At 49.1% G+C, this 19,547-nt stretch overlaps 2 long non-coding RNA genes across 3 annotated transcripts in view; both read left to right on the forward strand.

Annotated features, from left to right (window-relative positions):
- LOC148135664 (uncharacterized) overlaps positions 1-9,382 on the forward strand; it is a 73,374-nt gene extending 63,992 nt beyond the window's left edge. The window contains exon 3 of the long non-coding RNA XR_015755013.1: positions 9,288-9,382. This is a non-coding gene — a long non-coding RNA (uncharacterized LOC148135664). The remainder of the gene's footprint in view (positions 1-9,287) is intronic.
- LOC148135658 (uncharacterized) overlaps positions 1-19,547 on the forward strand; it is an 830,866-nt gene that overhangs the window by 669,690 nt on the left and 141,629 nt on the right. The gene's annotated exons all lie outside the window — the stretch shown is intronic.

The raw sequence follows: 19,547 nt of genomic DNA on the forward strand, positions 1-19,547 counted from the left end.
AGATTGGTGTCAGTGTCTGAGGGGCTGGTTTATATCAGACAAGGGGAGATTGGTGTCAGTGTCTGTGGTGCTGGTTTATATCAGACAGGGGGAGATTGGTGTCAGTGTCTGAGGGGCTGGTTTATATCAGACAAGGGGAGATTGGTGTCAGTGTCTGAGGGGCTGGTTTATATCAGACATGGGGAGATTGGTGTCAGTGTCTGTGGGGCTGGTTTATATCAGACAGGGGGATATTGGTGTCAGTGACTGTGGGGCTGGTTTATATCAGACAAGGGGAGATTGGTGTCAGTGTCTGTGGGGCTGGTTTATATCAGACAAGGCGAAATTGGTGTCAGTGACTGTGGGGCTGGTTTATATCAGACAGGGGGAGATTGTTGTCAGTGTCTGAGGGGCTGGTTTATATCAGACAAGGGGAAATTGGTGTCAGTGTCTGTGGGGCCGGTTTATATCAGACAGGGGGAGATTGGTGTCAGTGTCTGAGGGGCTGGTTTATATCAGAAAAGAGCAGATTGGTGTCAGTGTCAGAGGGGCTGGTTTATATCAGACAGGGGGAGATTGGTTTCAGTGTCTGTGGGGCTGGTTTATATCAGACAAGAGGAGATTGGTGTCAGTGTCTGTGGGCCTGATTTATATCAGACAGGGGGAGATTGGTGTCAGTGACTGTGGGGCACATTTATATCAGACAGGGGGTGATTGGTGTCAGTGACTGTGGAGCTGGTTTATATCAGACAGGGGGAAATTGGTGGCAGTGACTGTGGGGCAGGTTTATATCAGACAGGGGGAGATTGGTGTCAGTGTCTGTGGGGCTGGTTTATATCAGACAGGGGGAGATTGGTGTCAGTGTCTGTGAGGCTGGTTTATATCAGACAAGGGGAGATTGGTGTCAGTGTCTGTGGGGCTGATTTATATCAGACAAGGGGAGATTGGTGTCAGTGTCTGTAGGGCAGGTTTATATCAGACAGGGGTAGATTGGTGTCAGTGTCTGAGGGGCTGGTTTATATCAGACAAGGGGAGATTGGTGTCAGTGTCTGTGGGGCTGGTTTATATCAGACAGGGGGAGATTGGTGTCAGTGACTGTGGGTCTGGTTTATATCAGACAGTGGGAGATTGGTGTCAGTGACTGTGAGTCTGGTTTATATCAGACAGGGGGAGATTGTTGTCAGTAATTATGAGTTGGTTTATATCAGACAGGGGAAATTGGTGCCAGTGACGGTGAGACTGGTTTATATCAGACAAGAGGTGATTGGTGTCAGTGTCTGTGGGGCTGATTTATATCAGACAGGGGGAGATTGTTGTCAGTGTCTGAGGTGCTGGTTTATATCAGACAGGGGGAGATTGTTGTCAGTGACTGTGGGGCTTGTTTATATCAGACAAGGGGAGATTGTTGTCAGTGACTGTGGGGCTGGTTTATATCAGACAGGGGAAGATTGGTCTCAGTGACTGTGGAGCTGGTTTATATCAGACAGGAGGAAATTGGTGGCAGTGACTGTGGGGCTGGTTTATATTAGACAAGGGGAGATTGTTGTCAGTGACTGTGGGGCACATTTATATCAGATAGGAGGTGATTGGTGTCAGTCACTGTAAAGCTGGTTTATATCAGACAGGGGGAGATTGGTGTCAGTGACTGTAGGGCAGGTTTATATCAGACAGGGGTAGATTGGTGTCAGTGTCTGAGGGGCTGGTTTATATCAGACAAGGGGAGATTGGTGTCAGTGTCTGAGGGGCTGGTTTATATCAGACATGGGGAGATTGGTGTCAGTATCTGAGGGGCTGGTTTATATCAGACATGGGGAGATTGGTGTCAGTATCTGTGGGGCTGGTTTATATCAGACAGGGGGATATTGGTGTCAGTGACTGTGGGGCTGGTTTATATCAGACAAGGGGAGATTGGTGTCAGTGTCTGTGGGGCTGGTTTATATCAGACAAGGCGAAATTGGTGTCAGTGACTGTGGGGCTGGTTTATATCAGACAAGGGGAGATTGGGGTCAGTGTGTGTTGGGCTGGTTTATATCAGACAAGGCGAAATTGGTGTCAGTGACTGTGGGGCTGGTTAAGATCAGACAGGGGGAGATTGTTGTCAGTGTCTGTGGGGCTGGTTTATATCAGACAAGGGGAGATTGGTGTCAGTGTCTGTGGGGCTGGTTTATATCAGACAGGGGGAGATTGGTGTCAGTGTCTGTGGGGCTGATTTATATCAGACAGGGGGAGATTGGTGTCAGTGACTGTGGGGCACATTTATATCAGACAGGGGGTGATTGGTGTCAGTGACTGTGGAGCTGGTTTATATCAGACCGGGGGAAATTGGTGGCAGTGACTGTGGGGCAGGTTTATATCAGACAGGGGGAGATTGGTGTCAGTGTCTGTGGGGCTGGTTTATATCAGACAGGGGGAGATTGGTGTCAGTGTCTGTGAGGCTGGTTTATATCAGACAGGGGGAGATTGGTGTCAGTGTCTGTGGGGCTGATTTATATCAGACAAGGGGAGATTGGTGTCAGTGTCTGTAGGGCAGGTTTATATCAGACAGGGGTAGATTGGTGTCAGTGTCTGAGGGGCTGATTTACATCAGACAAGGGGAGATTGGTGTCAGTGTCTGTGGGGCTGGTTTATATCAGACAGGGGGAGATTGGTGTCAGTGTCTGTGGGGCTGATTTATATCAGACAAGGGGAGATTGGTGTCAGTGTCTGAGGGGCTGGTTTATATCAGACAGGGGGAGATTGGTGTCAGTGTCTGTGAGGCTGGTTTATATCAGACAAGGGGTGATTGGTGTCAGTGTCTGTGGGGCTGATTTATATCAGACAGGGGGAGATTGGTGTCAGTGACTGTGGGGCTGGCTTATATTAAGCAGGGCGAGATTGGTGTCAGTGACTGTGGGTCTGGTTTATATCAGACAGTGGGAGATTGGTGTCAGTGACTGTGGGTCTGGTTTATATCAGACAGGGGGAGATTGTTGTCAGTAATTATGAGTTGGTTTATATCAGACAGGCGAAATTGGTGCCAGTGACGGTGAGGCTGGTTTATATCAGACAAGGGGTGATTGGTGTCAGTGTCTGTGGGGCTGATTTATATCAGACAGGGGGAGATTGTTGTTAGTGTCTGAGGGGCTGGTTTATATCAGACAGGGGGAGATTGTTGTCAGTGACTGTGGGGCTGGTTTATGTCAGACAGGGGAAGATTGGTCTCAGTGACTGTGGAGTTGGTTTATATCAGACAGGAGGAAATTGGTGGCAGTGACTGTGGGGCTGGTTTATATCAGACAAGGGAAGATTGTTGTCAGTGACTGTGGGGCTGGTTTATATCAGACAGCAGGAAATTGGTGGCAGTGACTGTAGGGTAGGTTTATATCAGACAGGGGTAGATTGGTGTCAGTGTCTGAGGGGCTGATTTCTATCCGACAAGGGGAGATTGGTGTCAGTGTCTGTGGGGCTGGTTTATATCAGGCAGGGGGAGATTGGTGTCAGTGTCTGAGGGATTGGTTTATATCAGACATGGGGAGATTGGTGTCAGTGTCTGTGGGGCACGTTTATATCAGACAGGGGGAGATTGGTGTCAGTGACTGTGGGGCACGTTTATATCAGAAAGGGCGAGATTGGTGTCAGTGTCTGAGGGGCTGGTGTATATCGGACAAGGGGAGATTGGTGTCAGTGTCTGTGGGGCTGGTTTATATCAGACAGGGGCAGATTGGTGTCAGTGTCTGAGGGGCTGGTTTATATCAGAAAAGAGGAGATTGGTGTCAGTGTCAGAGGGGCTGGTTTATATCAGACAGGGGGAGATTGGTGTCAATGACTGTGGGGCTGGTTTGTATCAAACAGGGCGAGATTGGTGTCAGTGACTGTGGGGCTGGTTTATGTCAAACTGGGGGAGATTGGTGTCAGTGTCTGAGGTGCTGGTTTATATCAGACAGGGGGAGATTGGTGTCAGTGACTCTGGTGCTGGTTTATATCAGACAGGGGGAGATTGGTGTTCGTGACTGTGGGGCTGGTTTATATCAGACAGGGTGAGATTGGTGTCAGTGTCTGTGGGGCTGGTTTATATCAGACAGGGCGAGATTGGTTTCAGTGTCTGTGGGGCTGGTTTATATCAGACAGGGCGAGATTGGTTTCAGTGTCTGTGGGGCACGTTTATATCAGACATGGGGAGATTGGTGTCAGTGTCTGTGGGGCACGTTTATATCAGACAGGGGGAGATTGGTGTCAGTGACTGTGGGGCACGTTTATATCAGACAGGGCGAGATTGGTGTCAGTGACTGTGGGTCTGGTTTATATCAGACAGTGGGAGATTGGTGTCAGTGACTGTGGGTCTGGTTTATATCAGACAGGGGGAGATTGTTGTCAGTGACTGTGGGGCAAATTTATATCAGACAGGGGGATATTTGTATCAGTGACTGTGGGGCTGGTTTATATCAGACAAAGGGTGATTGGTGTCAGTGACTGTGGGGCTGGTTTATATCAGACAGGGGAAGATTGATGTCAGTGACTGTGGGGCAAATTTATATCAGACAGGGGGATATTTGTATCAGTGACTGTGGGGCTGGTTTATATCAGACAAAGGGTGATTGGTGTCAGTGACTGTGGGGCTGGTTTATATCAGACAGGGGTAGATTGGTGTCAGTGTCTGACGGGCTGGTTTATATCAGACAAGGGGAGATTGGTGTCAGTGTCTGAGGGGCTGGTTTATATCAGACAGGGGGAGATTGGTGTCAGTGTCTGTGTGGCTGGGTTATATCAGACAGGGGGAGTTTGTTGTCAGTGCCTGAGCGGCTGGTTTATATCAGACAACGGGAGATTGGTGTCAGTGTTGTGTGGCTGATTTATATCAGACAGGGGGAGATTGGTGTCAGAATCTGTGGTGATGGTTTATATCAGACAGTGGGAGATTGGTGTCAGTGACTGTGGGGCTGGTTTATATCAGACAGTGGGAGATTGTTGTCAGTGTCTGAGTGGCTGGTTTATATCAGACAAGGGGAGATTGGTGTCAGAGAATGTGGAGCTGATTTATATCAGACAGGGGGAGATTGGTGTCAGTGTCTGTGGGGATGGTTTATGTTAGAAACGAAAATCGCTTCTCAATAATCGCTCTAGACAAATTCAGGAAAACAAAGTTTTATTAACAGGTCAAGTCTGCAGAGTTGGGCACCCTTGAAGAAAAGGCGCGCTGAGGCTTACAAAGTCTCCCATTATATACAGTACAAGTCCCTCCTCTCCTTGGCTCTTACAAACCATGAGGTTCACATTCTTAAAAACATCATTATTCTTATCACAAAGTCTGCAACAAATGTCTCCAGAGTCTCTAAAGTTGTTGTTTTTCTCACCCTGTAGTCTTATCAGTCAAAGACTTATTCTTCTCTGTCTGTGCAATCTGTAACAGATGTCTCTCGAGTCGTTTCCCTATCCTGGAGTCTTATCAGTCAAGGACTCATCCTTCCCTGCCTGTGTTAATGGTTTCATCAATCAAGGGCCTGTTTGTTTTTACTCTGCTCACAAATTGTCAGCATTCTGCACAATTTAAACTATTCTACTTTTGAGTATATAAAATGTTCTAGATAAGAAACAAAAGTTTTGTCTTTTATTATAGATCAGTCTGTGGTTCAGGCACATCTTAAAGTTTAAACCGAAATTACCTCTCACAATTCCACCCTTTTCTTTCTTTAAGATGTGCCTGACCAAGATAAGCCCCCCCTCCCTCAAGGGCCCGGGAAATCCTTGGTCTTTCGCAGCAACATCACTTTAAGTTCCCGCGTCCCATGTTGTGGAACCACCACTGCCTGGAGTCGGGAAATATTTTTCTGAATTAAAAACTGAATACAGGGAGTTAGGCAGGGTAATACGAGAAGAAGAATCATGCCTCCCCCAACCACCAGCAACGCCGTGCACCACCAGCTACCACCTAGGAGACCATCCCACCATCCGATGTCACTAAGTGGACGCCAAGATTGTACTGGCACATGGGCCAATCTCCGAATTTCATCGGAAATTTTCAAAACCGCTTTACCATTATCGTCAATTTCTAGACAGCAGTTTGTCAGGTTAAATTTCCCGCGCACACCCCCCTCCGAGGCCAACAGATAATCCAAGGCAAGTCGGTTTTGATATATAGCAGCCCTCATCTGATCTTGCTGCTGAGCCAACAACTCTATGGCCAGGGCAGTCCGGTTAGTAATGACCTCTACGACTGCTTGGAGCCTGATAATTCGATTTAGCATATAGATAGGAGTACGATATCCCCATGATCCATCCTGTGCCCACGTAGCCGGCCCGTAGTATTCAATAATCCGGGCCGGTGGCCACTCATCCCCCCCAATCACCGACTTGGATATCCCTTGGCGACCTACGCAGGGAGTCAAAGAGTTTAACTCCAAAATCATCGCCTTCCTCCCGGGGTAATAGGAAGAATTCAGGTCTTATTAGACCCAGGAAGCATACTCCAGCCCATCCCATGGGCAGTTTGGAATATGCCTGATTACCGCATATCCAAAATAGGCCATCTGGAGCAGGCCCTCCCTGCCTCACAACGTCATCCCACAACTCCTTTACCCCAGGGACGCCCTCATAAGGACCAGGACCACTGCAATTCCAGTATTCGGATTGTTCGCCCTGTGGCAGAGTCTGGACAGGATTATTCCAGCATTGATTCCCCTGACAACCACCGCTCCACACTCTTTTCATGCCATCGGAAGGGTCCGCACTTAGCTCGTAAGAGGAGGAATCAGAACGTAACCGAATGCAATTTTGATGATCTCGGTTTGCAATGTACCAAGCAATATTCTCAGGCCACCATACTCGCGTGGTTGCATCCAATATATTCTGACAGGGGCTAATCCCTACCTTCACGGTCCCCTTGCCTTCATTACAGAACTGGCCCTCAGGGCTGTTTGTCAGTCTCCACCCCTGGCTTTTTCTGTCGTTGTCATGAGTCCAAGTGGTTTGCAGCAATTCCCCTATGTCTAAGCTTTGACCAGTCCACGGCCATTGTTCCGACATATGCGGCCCCCCACAGACCCAGCAATTGCTAACATTTAAAACAGTGGCTATTCTAGAGGTGAGATCAATAAACAGGTTTTGTGTAACATCAGGGAGTTCAATCTTTCCTTCTACCTCTGCGTATACAGATGGCACTTTAGGGAGCACGACCGTTCCCTGACGGTCTTGCTCTTTCCCCAACCCCCGATCAGTGATCTGTATCTTGGTCTCCTTGACTCTGTCAACCTGCTCCCTGAGCAACACGGAGGATAGGTCCCACCTCCCAGTTTTGCTAATACACACCCAGCGGTCATTTATAGGGCATCCATGGATTTTGCCACCGTATCCTTTATTATATACCTGATAATAGGGTCTCCCATCCTCCAAACATTCATGGCGTGCACTCACATCGTAACACCTATCGTCCACATAGGAATGGGACACAAATGATCCCGAATAGATTCGAATCCCAAGTCTTACTGTAGTTCGACATTTGTCACATCTCCCCTCACCCTCCCCCACATACAGGAGTAAACTGATCAATATCCCCACCAATACAGTCCAAGTAGAGTTCATTATTGCTGTCTTTTCAGTTTTACCGACAACGGCTTGTCCCCTTGCTCGCATGTCCAGGTGCTTTCTTCTTCAGGCGGAACGGGCCCCTTTATCCTTGATGCGTGGACCCACCCTTTTTCTTTCGTCCGAACAGCTGCTTCAGTTGTTAATAGAACCAGGAACGGTCCTTCCCACCGCGGCTGGAGCTTTTCGGCCTTCCAGGTCTTAACAAGTATCCAATCTCCGGGCTCCACCTTATGCTGGAGGAAGTCGAGCGGCGGAGTCTGAGCCAGGAGACCTTTCCTCCGGAGTTCTGCAAAAGAACGGGATAAGGCCAGTAAATAGGTTCGGATAAATACATCCCCCCCTTGTAGAGTGGGACATCCATCAACCTTACTCAAATACGGTAATCCGAACAGCATTTCATAGGGGGAAACCCCGACATCTCGGCGAGGTGCCGTACGTATCCTCAATAGGGCAATGGGCAGGCACTTTGGCCAGGGTAACTTAGTTTCTAACATCAGCTTAGTCAATTGGGTCTTGAGCGTGCCATTCATTCTCTCAACTCGACCCGAACTCTAAGGATGCCAGGGTGCGTGGAATTTCCATTGGATACCCAGGGCATTACAGATCAAATGGTGTAGCCTAGAAATAAAATGCGTCCCGCAGTCGGAGTCGATAGATTCCATTATGCCATATCTCGGGATTATGTTCTCTAACAACAGTCGGGCCACGGTTGGTGCATCGTCTTTGGCAGTTGGGAAAGCCTCTACCCAGTGAGTGAAATGGTCTACTATTACTAGCAGATATTCCATCTCTGTACTGGGGGTAATTCTGTAAAGTCGACTTGGATCCTCTGAAATGGCCTAAATGCGAGGGGCTGACCACCGGCTGGCATAGAACGCATGGCCTTCTGATTAATACGCCGGCAAGTGGGGCATCCGACTACCTCTTGTTGGGCTAATGTGTATATCCCCCTGCATACATAGTCTCTCAGGATTGTATCACACATGGCTTGCACCCCCCAGTGGGTCTGATGGTGTAATCGGTGCAGAATACCTCGGGTGATCTGTTTGTTCAATACTTGTCTCCCATCTGTTTGTTCAGTACTTGTCTCCACTTCCCGTTAGTATCTAGCCGGGCACCCAATTGATCCATTTTATCAATCTCCCCCTGGGTGAAGACGGGTTGTTTAGCGAGCCCTTCCCTCAACGGTATTAACGTTAACAATTGGACGGATTTTTCGACCGCTGCCCGCTTGGCTTCCTCGTCTGCCAGCCGGTTTCCCACCGCTTCCGGTGTCGACCCCTTCTGGTGACCGGGTACATGGACTACTGCAAGTTCCGCAGGTAACGCCAGGGCTTCCAACGTTAGGCTGATCATTTGTTCGTGAGCTAATTCTTTTCCCCGGGAAGTTATCAATCCTCGCTCTTTCCAGATTTTCCCAAAAGTATGAACGACTCCGTATGCATACTTTGAGTCAGTATATATGGTTCCCACTTTCCCTTCCAACAACTTCAGGGCCCTCTGGAGGGCGTACAACTCACAGGATTGGGCTGACCACTTCCCGGGCAGTCGTCCGGACTCAATCGCCCGTTTCGTTGCACCATCTATGACAGCATAGCCACTGTATCGTACTCCACTGATGCACCGGGAGGACCCGTCGATATACAGTTCCTGTCCCTCACCCAGCAGGGCTTCTTGCAGGTCCTCTCGGCTCTTGGTCTGCAAGTCCACAAATTCCACACAATCATGCTCCTGTTCCCCATCTGCAGGACGTCCGTACAGAAACTGGGCTGGGTTGCAACTGAGATCTTTTGCAAAATTGAGATCGTTCGCGGTCATCAAAATTGTCTCATACTTCAGGATGTGAGAGTCTGTTAACCAGCGGTGAGCCTTTTGAGCCAGTATGGCACTAACCGAATGTGGGGGAGTATACTGTGATCCTTCCTCCAAAGGTAAGTTTTCGGGCCTCTTCTACTAACATTGCCGTAGCTGCCACTGCCTGGATACAGGTCGGCCATCCACGTGACACAGGGTCTAACATTTTTGACAAAAATGCAACCGGCTGACGTTTCCCTGCCCGCAGCTGAGTGAGCACACCCTGGGCAATTCCGCCGGCGCTATTAACATATAACTGGAACGGTTCCTTCAGGGTGGGTAAAGCCAATACCGGAGCTCGAATCAGTTTATTTTTAATAATATTAAATCGCTGCTCCTCCTCATCTGACCAGTCCACCTTTTGTCCTTCTTGTCCCAGTTTGTCGTACAAAAATTTTACTAAAGTGGTGTAACTTTCAATCCATATCCGGCAATACCCTACTAGTCCCAGGAATTGTCTGACTTCCTTCTTCGTCCTGGGTATTGGCATACCCGTAATTCCTGATATTCGTTCTGGCGTGATACGGCGGTGCCCCTTACTGACTTGATGGCCCAGATATCTTACTTCTCGCTCCACAAACTAGAGTTTTGTCCTGGAGACGCGTAGACCCTGTTTCCCCAGGAAGTTCAACAGGGCAACGGTGTCTGCTCGTACCTCCTCTTCTCTTGGTCCTGAGAGTAAGAGATCATCGACATATTGGAGCAATTGATTTTCCGCGTTACACTGAAATCCTTCTAAGATCTGCTCCAGTATTTGTCCAAACAAATTGGGTGACTCCGTGAATCCCTGCGGCAAGACCGTCCATCTTAACTGTCGCTTTCGTCCTGTGAAGGGATTCTCCCATTCAAAGGCAAAAAGGTTCCGACTTTCTTCGTCAAGGGGGCAACTCAAAAAAGCATCCTTCAGATCTATTACGCTGAACCATTCATGTTCGGGGGGAATTTTACTCATTAACGTGTAGGGATTAGGTACCACCGGGTATCTAGCCTGGACTACTTCATTCAACCCCCGCAGGTCTTGCACCAGCCTATATGTCCCGTCCGGCTTCCTCACAGGGAGTATTGGAGTATTGAAAGGGGACATGCATTCCTCCAGTAGTCCATCTGTGATTAATCTTTCTATCACAGGTTGTAACCCCTCCCGTCCTTCCATAGCAATCGGGTATTGTTTCCTTCTTACCGGGCCTCTTCCTGGTAACATGGTGATTTGGAGAGGTTTGATGTTTAGACCCCCTCTGTTCCCCTCTCGGTACCATACTTCCGGGTCTATTTGTTGATCATCTTCTTCGGTGAGGGCGAACAACCTTACCACCATTTCCCCGTTACTTGGTACCGTTCCGATCCCTAGTTTGACCTGCAAGTCTCTTCCTAACAAGTTAAATCCCGCCGATGGCAGTAGAAGGAGGTCTCGTTTAGTAGTTCTGTTTTCATATCCAATTTCCACGTCCTCCACGACTGGGACTTGTAATTTCTGTCTTCCAATTCCAGATACCCCCATAACTTTTCCTCCTGCTCGGGTGCCGGGGGGTATTTGGATTATACTTGATCTTTCGGCTCCCGAGTCCACCATAAATGTGATCTCCGATCCTTGGGGCCCTACTTTCAAGTTTACCAGGGGTTCCTGTCGATAGTCCTTTTGCCCCAAGGGTAGGAACCCCCGACCTCCCTAATCTTCCTCCATCAGGGCGTACGACCTCACCTCCCGCTTGTAGCGGGAGCACTCCCGTTTAAAATGTCCCTCTTCATTACAATAGTAACATCTGAGTGTCCTCTTCGTTTCCCTGTCGCGGTCTCGCGTTCCTCCACTCTTCCTTTGTTCCGGCCATGGTTCTCTTTTCCTCTGCTCTTGCCACGACTCTCCCCTTTCCTGTTTCTGCCACGGCTCTCCCTTTTCCTTTCTTCCAGCTGTCATTTGTTGCACCGTTTGCATCATTATCTTTGTCGCCTTCCTTTGCTTCTCATCGTCCCTTCTCACAAACACCTTTTGCGCCTCTCGTAGTAATTCACTTAAAGATTTACTATCTCAATCATCCATTTTCTCTAACTTCTTTCGTATGTCCGGCCAGGCCTTTGATACAAACTCTACCCGTATGAGTTGTTGCCCCACGTCCGTCTCAGGCTCCACCCCAGCAAACTGCTGCACATTCTTCCTAATCCTGTCTAGGAAGTCCGTAGGGGTTTCCTCCTGGTTTTGATGATTACCAAAGGCCTTGGTAAAATTGTGCCCCTTTGGGGCTGCGTGTCTTATTCCTTTTATCCAATATTCCCGCATGTCTCTCATGTTGCGCCGTCCTCCCTCCGTGTTCTTATCCCACTCGGGGTCGGTGAGGGGAAACTTCTGCTCCCCTCCTTCTCCCCCCTCTCTCTCCCAGACCAAGAGCGCAGCTTGTCGTATCATCTGACGCTCCTGGCTAGAGAACAATGTTTTCATGATGGAACACATCTCTTCCCACGTGTAAGTATTCGGACCCAGGAACTGATCCAATTGTTCAGCAAGTCCCATGGGGTCCTCTAGTAGACCCTTCATCTCCCTCCTGAAATTCCGTACTTCAGTACTCGTCAAGGGAACGTTCACATATCCCGTCCTTCCTTCCTCGCCCCCCATGGGCACTTCCCGGAGTGGATTCATTCTTGCAATCGAGACAGGGTCTTGTCTGTGACCCTTTCCAGCTTGAGATCTGGTCTGTACCCCTGAGGTAGTTTGTGATTCCTCCCCATCTTCTTCCCCTTCCCCTGAATCGTCGTCACCCGAAGGAACATTCTGTGGGGCAGACGGGGTCACGTAGGGCGGCGGTAAGTGATCTAAAGGGTCCCATTCTTTCTGCCCTTTCGAGTCTTTATTAGTTACCTGCATTTGACAAGATATCGTAACCGGCAGCCAACAAAGGGCATAATCACTTTCTTCCAGATTAACATCAGGTTTTGAATTGACATATAAAATGAGGGCTTGCCGGACCCAGTCTTCGTCAGTACCGAATCTAGGCCACCACACTGAGTCGCCCTGAATAGGTTTCTGGGACCACTTTTGACAGTATTTTACCATCTTCCTTTTAGATTTTCCCTTTCTTCCAGCCTGATCCCAATTATTTAGCATTCTCCCTAACGGACTATCGTCAGGTACCTCGGGGTATGTGTCATTGTCCCTGTTTAAGCCTACCTTTCCCTTAATCACCTTAGATCCCTTATTTCCCATTTCCGAGGACTTCGTATTTTTCCCGTGATAATCTATCACAATGTAGCCAATTCCCGGACCTTCAGTCCCGTGATCGCCCAGGTTCCTTTGCAGGCACCCCCGGTCTTTGGATTCCTGTGTCCTACGTCTCTGTGACACAAATCACAGGCACCCCGTAGGTACACGTTCCTCCTCAAACACGGTCTCTGCAAAATCCCTCACAGGCGAGCCCCGGTCTCCAGATTCCTGAGTCCCACGTCTCTGTAGAAAAAAAATCCACAGGCACCCCGTAGGTACCCAGTCCTCCGGAAACACGGTCCCCGCAAGTTTTGTCTTACCTGGGTTCGGTGCACCGAAATTACTCGATCGTTAACCGTCCCCACTGCCTCGGGTACACCCCTCCTTTGTTTTCCTGAGCCTCCCGGATATCACTCGCTCAAGCCGCGCGGGGCGACAAGCAAGGAATCAGGGACTGCTGAACTCAGCAGGGTGCACCTTCTCCGATATCCTTCCTCAACTCCCCTTGCGGCCGGAGTGTTGATCCCGGATGACGAGCCCCCAAGTTGTTAGAAACGAAAATCGCTTCTCAATAATCGCTCTAGACAAATTCAGGAAAACAAAGTTTTATTAACAAGTCAAGTCTGCAGAGTCGGGCACCCTTAAAGAAAAGGCGCCCTGAGGCTTACAAAGTCTCCATTATTTATAGGACAAGTCCCTCCTCTCCTTGGCTCCAACAAGCCATGAGGTTCACATTCTTAAAAACATCATTATTTTTATCACAAAGTCTGCAACAAATGTCTTCAGAGTCTCTAAAGTTGTTGTTTTTCTCACCCTGTAGTCTTATCAGTCAAAGACTTATTCTTCTCTATCTGTGTTAGCAGTCTTATCAGTCAAGGACTCATCCTTGACTGTGTTAATGGCTTCATCAATCAAGAGCCTGCTCGCTTTCACTATAGCTCACAAATTGTCAGCGTTCTGCACAATTTAAACTACTCTACTTTTGAGTATATAAAATGGTTGTTAGAAAAGAAACAAAGGTTTTGTCTTTTATTATAGATCAGTCTGTGGTCCAGGCACATCTTAAAGTTTAAACCGAAATTACCTCTTACAGCAGATATGGGCAGAGTAATTAAAAGTAAAGTATAATCCATACACGTGTGAGGTGTTCACTTTGGAAGCTCAACTGTTAAGGAAAGGTAGATAGTTAATAGCAGGACCCTAACAGCTTTATTATTCAAAGGGATCTTGGCGTTCAAGACCATGACTCCCTGAAAGTGACCATGCAAGTAATTAGGTGGTTAGGAAGGCAAATGGCACACTTGCCTTTATTCGTCAGGGAACTGGTTACAAGAGTCAGGAAATCATGTTGTAACTTTACAAGACTTCGGTAAAGGCATACTTAAAGTATTGTATTCACTTCTGTTCACCATGTTCCAGGAAGGGTATGGAGGCTTTGGAGAGGGCACAGAGGGCGTTTACCAGGATGCTGCCTGGATTTGGAGAGGCGAGAAAAACTCAGATTGCTTTTTTGTGGAGTGGCGGAGACTGGGGAAAGACTTGATGGAAGTCTGTACAATCATGAGATACATAGATGGGGTTGACGGTCATAAAGTTTTTCCCAGAGTTGAAGTATCAAAAACTATGTGACATGCGTTTAAGGTTAGGGGGGTAAGTTCAAGGGGCATGTAAGGGGCAATTTGTTGTGTACACAGGGAGTGGTAGGTGTCTGGAATGAACTTCCAGGGTTGGTGGTGGAAGCAGATACATTAAGGCTCTTTAATGTTCATTTTGATAATTTGGAAGGATATGGACCAAGGGTAGGCAGAAGTGATGAGTTTCTTTTGCATTACGTTCAGCACAACGTTATGGGCCAAATGGCCAATTCCTGTGCTGTCTCCGTGGTCGCCGCAGCTACTTCCGCCCCCAGTGACGTCAGCGACCTGCATTCGGACATCGCCGCATGTGTCTCCGCCCCCCCGCCGCGTTCCGTCACCGCGCCTAACCCCGCCCCCCGGCCCAGTTCCGTCACCGCGCCTAACCCCGCCCCCCGGCCCAGTTCCGTCACCGCGCCTAACCCCGCCCCCCGGTCGAGTTCCGTCACCACACCTAACCCCGCCCCCCGGCCCTCATCCGTCACCGCGCCTAACCCCGCCCCCCGGCGCAGTTCCGTCACCGCGCCTAACCCCGCCCCCCGGCCGAGTTCCGTCACCGCGCCTAACCCCGCCCCCCGCCGACCTCTGTCCCCGCCCCCAGGCCTAACCCCGCCCCCACATCCAGCTCCAGTCCCACACCAGGTCCTAGCTCCCCGCCCTGCCGTGTGTTCACCATCCCTCCGGACCTGCCCCTCTCTGAGGATGAGAGATCAGTCCTCAGGAGGGGTCTCACCTTCGTTCCCACACGTTCTCGGGTCAATGAATTCAATACACGGAGTGACATTGAACAATTCTTCCGCCGCCTTCGCCTCCGTGCCTTCTTCTTCAATCAAGACCCTCACCCACCCTCTGACGACCCCTTCTCCCACCTCCAACACACCCCGTCCACCTGGACACCCCGTGCTGGCCTCCTACCTGCCCTCGACCTCTTCATAGCAAACTGCCGCCGCGATATTAACCGCTACCTGAACTCACACACTCCTCCCACCCACTCCAACCTCTCACCCTCGGAACGCGCAGCCCTCCACTCCCTCCGTTCCAACCCCAACCTCACTATCAAACCAGCTGACAAGGGAGGCGCAGTAGTAGTTTGGCGCACCGACCTCTACACCGCTGAGGCCAAACGCCAGCTCGCAGATACCTCCTCCTACTGCCCCCTTGACCATGACCCCACCCCCCACCACCAAACCATCATCTCCCAGACCGTCCATAACCTCATCACCTCAGGGGACCTCCCATCCACCGCCTCCAACCTCATAGTCCCACAACCCCGCACTGCCCGTTTCTACCTCCTGCCCAAAATCCACAAACCTGACTGCCCCGGCCGACCCATTGTCTCCGCCTGCTCCTGCCCCACCGAACTCATCTCCTCCTACCTCGACACGGTCCTGACCCCATTAGTCCAAGAACTCCCCACCTACGTCCGTGACACCACCCACGCCCTCCACCTCCTCCAGGATTTCCGCTTCCCCGGTCCCCAACGCCTCATCTTCACCATGGACATCCAGTCCCTGTACACCTCCATCCCCCATCACGAAGGACTCAAAACACTCCGCTTCTTCCTTTCCCGCCGTACCACCCAGTACCCTTCCACCGACACCCTCCTTCGACTGACCGAACTGGTCCTCACCCTGAACAACTTTTCTTTCCAATCCTCCCACTTTCTCCAAACAAAAGGAGTAGCCATGGGCACCCGCATGGGCCCCAGCTATGCCTGCCTCTTCGTAGGGTATGTGGAACAATCCATCTTCCGCAACTACACTGGCCCCACCCCCCATCTTTTCCTCCGCTACATTGATGACTGTATCGGCGCTACCTCGTGCTCCCACGAGGAGGTTGAACAGTTCATCCACTACACTAACACCTTCCACCCCGACCTCAAATTCACCTGGACAGTCTCGGACTCCTCCCTCCCCTTCCTAGACCTTTCTGTTTCTATCTCAGACGACCGAATCAACACGGACATCTACTACAAACCGACCGACTCCCACAGCTACCTGGACTACACCTCCTCCCACCCCGCCCCCTGTAAAAACGCCATCCCATTCTCCCAATTCCTTCGACTCCGCCGCATCTGCTCCCAGGAGGACCAGTTCAAAATAGGCACAACACAGATGGCCTCCTTCTTCAAGGACCGCAATTTCCCCCCCGACGTGATCGACGATGCCCTCCACCGCATCTCCTCCACTTCCCACTCCTCCGCCCTTGAGCCCCGCCCCTCCAACCGCCACCAGGACAGAACCCCACTGGTCCTCACCTACCACCCCACCAATCTCCATGTACAGTGCATCATCCGCCGTCACTTCTGCCACCTCCAAACGGACCCCAGCACCAAGGATATATTTCCCTCCCCTCCTCTATCAGCTTTCCGTAGAGACCACTCCCTCCGCGACTCCCTTGTCAGATCCATACCCCCCACCAACCCAACCTCCACTCCCGGCACCTTCCCTTGCAACCGCAGGAGGTGCAACACTTGCGCCCACACCTCCCCCCTCACTTCTCTCCAAGGCCCCAAAGGAAACTTCCATATCCGCCACAGATTCACCTGCACCTCCACCCACATTATCTACTGCATCCGCTGCAGCCGGTGTGGCCTCCTCTATATTGGGGAGACAGGCCGCCTACTTGCGGAGCGATTCAGAGAGCACCTCTGGGTCACCCGGACGAACCAACCCAATCACCCTGTAGCACAGCATTTCAACTCCCCCTCCCACTCCACCGAGGATATGCAGGTCATTGGACTCATCCACCGCCAAACCACAACAACGCGACGGTCGGAGGAGGAGCGTCTTATCTTCCGACTGGGAACCCTCCAACCACAGGCAATGAACTTGGACTTCACCAGTTTCTTCATCCCCCCTCCCCCCACCTTGTCTCAGCCGAATCCCTCCAGCCCGGCACCGCCTTCCTGACCTGCAGTCTTCTTCTTGACCTCTCCGCCTCCATCCTACTCCGACCTATCACCCTCACCTTGACCTCTTTCCACCTATCACATTTCCAACGCCCCTCCTCCAAGTCCCTCCTCCCTACCTTTTATCTTCTCCTGCTGAACACTCTCTGCTCATTCCTGAAGAAGGGCATGTGCCCGAAACGTCGAATCTTCTGTTCCCTAGATGCTGCCTGACCTGCTGTGCTGTTCCAGCAATAAAGTTTCAGCTTTGATCTCCAGCATCTGCAGACCTCACTTTCTCCTCAATTCCTGTGCTGCACAGGTCTTTGAGAGAAAACTAATGTATAACTCATATGACATTTAATCTAATCAATATTTAGCCACTGGTGTCAGAAATAGTATCTAAGTAATGAAAATCATTTTATTATACAAAATACATCCAAGTGTTATCCATATGGTGGGCAACAGGATTTTACTTCCAGTCAGCTCAAGAATGTTCAAATATTGTTTATTATGTGAACTTAATTCTGCAGAAGAGTTTCAATAAACATTTAACGCATCAGTATTGTGCATTTCAACACCTCACGTACACCAATCCTTATTCTTTTGGCCGAGCAGATGAAGAGATGAAGATCGCCTGATGAAGAGGCAGCTCCTTGAAAGTTCGTGCTTCCCAATAAACCAGTTGGACGATAACCTAGTGTCATGTGATTTTTAACTTTGCTCACCCCAGTCCAATTCCGGCATCTCTAAATCATTGTTTCACAAAGGAATTCTCATAATTTTTAAAAAGAAAATATAACTTTAATTAAGAACTTTAACGCGATTATTAATCCCTTCCTGCATAAGCAAAATATCTCAATGTCAATGAAATCACTGCTCACACAATAGGGCACACACAGCCACACAAATGTCTTCCTGGTCATCTAATTACTGCTCAGGAGAAAAACCAGAGGAAGTATCTTATCGTTCCTGAGAACAAAAGCCACAATAAACATTTGGTGACCAGTTCCATCCAATAAATGCATTTGATTTCTTACATTTTGATTCAGTAATTGCACACAAAATATTTAGCTAAAACCAATAACCATGCTTTATTACAAATGACCGAGGATGCTAACATCAACATAAGTCGTTGCTTGCCAATCAAGGTTCCAGTTGAAGTATTGCAAAATAAAATAATTTAATTTCGGCTTAGTACAACTGTAGGTGAAAACATGTTGATTTTAGAACATAGAACATAGAAAAATACAGCACAGTACAGGCCCTTTGGCCCTCGATGTTGCGCCGATCCAAGCCCACCTAACCTACACTAGCCCACTATCCTCCATATGCCTATCCAATGTCCGTTTAAATGCCCATAAAGAGGGAGAGTCCACCACTGCTACTGGCAGGGCATTCCATGAACTCACAACTCGCTGAGTAAAGAATCTACCCCTAACATCTGTCCTATACCGACCACCCCTTAATTTAAAGCTATGCCCCCTCGTAATAGCTGACTCCATACTTGGAAAAAGGTTCTCATGGTCAACCCTATCTAAACCCCCATTCATCTTGTACACCTCTATCAAGTCAACCCTAAACCTACTTTTCTCCAATGAAAACAGCCCCAAGTCCCTCAGCCTTTCCTCATACGATCTTCCTACCATACCAGGCAACATCCTGGTAAACCTCCTCTGCACCCGTTCCATTGCCTTCACATCCTTCCTGTAGTATGGCGACCAAAACTGCACACAATACTCCAGATGCGGCCGCACCAGAATCTTATACAACTGCAACATGACCTCAGGGCTCCGGAACTCAATTCCTTACCAATAAAAGCCAGTACACCATATGCCTTCTTCACCGCACTATTTACCTGGGTGGCAACTTTCAGAGATCTGTGTACATGGGCACCAAGATCCCTCTGCTCATCCACACTACCAAGTATCCGACCATTAGCCCAGTACCCCATCTTTTTGTTACTCTTACCAAAGTGAATCACCTCACACTTACCGACATTGAACTCTATTTGCCACCTTTCTGCCCAGCTCTGCAACTTATCTATATCCCGCTGTAACCTGACACATCCTTCCTCACTGTCAACAACTCCACCGACGTTTGTATCTTCTGCAAACTAAAATTTTGCACATTAAAAACCTTTATCTGCTTATTCAGAGAAAATACTGAAAGATGGCACTGTAAATTTAATTTATTTTGACTTTCTTTCACGAAAACAATCATGTGAATTGCTTCTCATTTTCTTCCTAGTTCTGATACACATGTTAACATATTTACCATATTAACTCTTTATGAATAATGAAAGAGTTTTCTTTGCAAGAACGACATGAAGATGTTCAAGCCCCTCTAATTACTGTTGAGCAGAATACTCTTCATAAGGGTCTTATTGTCTTAAACAGATGCTTTTTATGATCTTGATTTTATTTCTGACTGGTGTTTT

This window comes from Chiloscyllium plagiosum, unplaced genomic scaffold, assembly GCF_037043375.1.
Source record: "Chiloscyllium plagiosum isolate Xiang-an unplaced genomic scaffold, Cpla_swu_hap1 HiC_scaffold_49, whole genome shotgun sequence".
In the NCBI taxonomy this organism is placed as follows: domain Eukaryota; kingdom Metazoa; phylum Chordata; class Chondrichthyes; order Orectolobiformes; family Hemiscylliidae; genus Chiloscyllium; species Chiloscyllium plagiosum.